Source organism: Antrostomus carolinensis, unplaced genomic scaffold, assembly GCF_000700745.2.
Source record: "Antrostomus carolinensis isolate BGI_N321 unplaced genomic scaffold, ASM70074v2 scaffold10176, whole genome shotgun sequence".
In the NCBI taxonomy this organism is placed as follows: domain Eukaryota; kingdom Metazoa; phylum Chordata; class Aves; order Caprimulgiformes; family Caprimulgidae; genus Antrostomus; species Antrostomus carolinensis.
The window spans coordinates 53,899-54,849 of NW_010321146.1; positions in this window are offsets into that span (position 1 = coordinate 53,899).

Consider the following 951-nt stretch of genomic DNA (forward strand, 5'->3'; position numbering starts at 1 on the left):
GTACTTCTCTGATTTGTGCTCTCGTGTGTTGTCTTGCTGTGAGGGGATTGAAGGTCCATGAGCAGCTCAACTTTTGCCATCTCTATGGGATCAGGGTTGGGAGTAATTGTTTTGCATTCCCTGAAACAGCATGAGGCCAACTCCAGCCCTTGGGCTGGCTGTTTGAGAAGTGAGGAGAGTGCAGGGGTCCTGGGTAGAAGGTCTTGTGTTCCCTGACTCAATGGGACTCTGAGGAAGATTTTTCACCCTGGTGCCTCTGCCCAGCTCAGACAGATGCTGAACTGACAGGAAATGTTGCTTTTGCTGCTGTTGGACCTCGTCCTTCAGCTGGAGAGAAGGACTCGTGGTGTGCAGTGGGAGTGGAGCTGTGTTTGTGGCACTGTCACTTCAGGTGCTGTCTGAGCGCTGCTGTGCAGACTTTCTTCCCTTTCTTCTCTTGTGTTGCCCCTGTGGCCGTTGCTGCCACTCACGTGCAGTTGTGGCTGTAGGAGGCTCCAGGGGTGTTCCCTGGCAGGGTCTGGGTTCAGGTTTCAGAGTGTGGGTTGCCCCTGGCTATGGATCCAGGCTCTGGGCAGCTGGGCAATGTGCCCTACCTGCGAGGAGAGATGCACGTGGCTTGGCAGTGCGTGTGCCTTGATTTGCCCCCAGTGTGCTTTGTGGACCCAGTGTTTTGGCAGGAGTGTGTGTCCTGTGCCTGCTTCCTCTGTGGTCATGACCCTTCATGGTGTTTGGTTTCTCCCTGAGATAGTGAGGTCATGTGAGTGGCATGAGAAGGTGAGAGAGTGGCAGGAGTCCCTGCTTAGTCCTGCTCCACCTCACGTGTTGCCCTTACATGAGATTTTTTGTGCGCAAGGAGCCCCAAAGAGCGATGTGCCCTACCTAAGAGGGGAGATGCACGTGGCCCGGCAGCGCCTGTGCCCTGATTTGCCCCCAGTGTGCTTTGTGGACCCA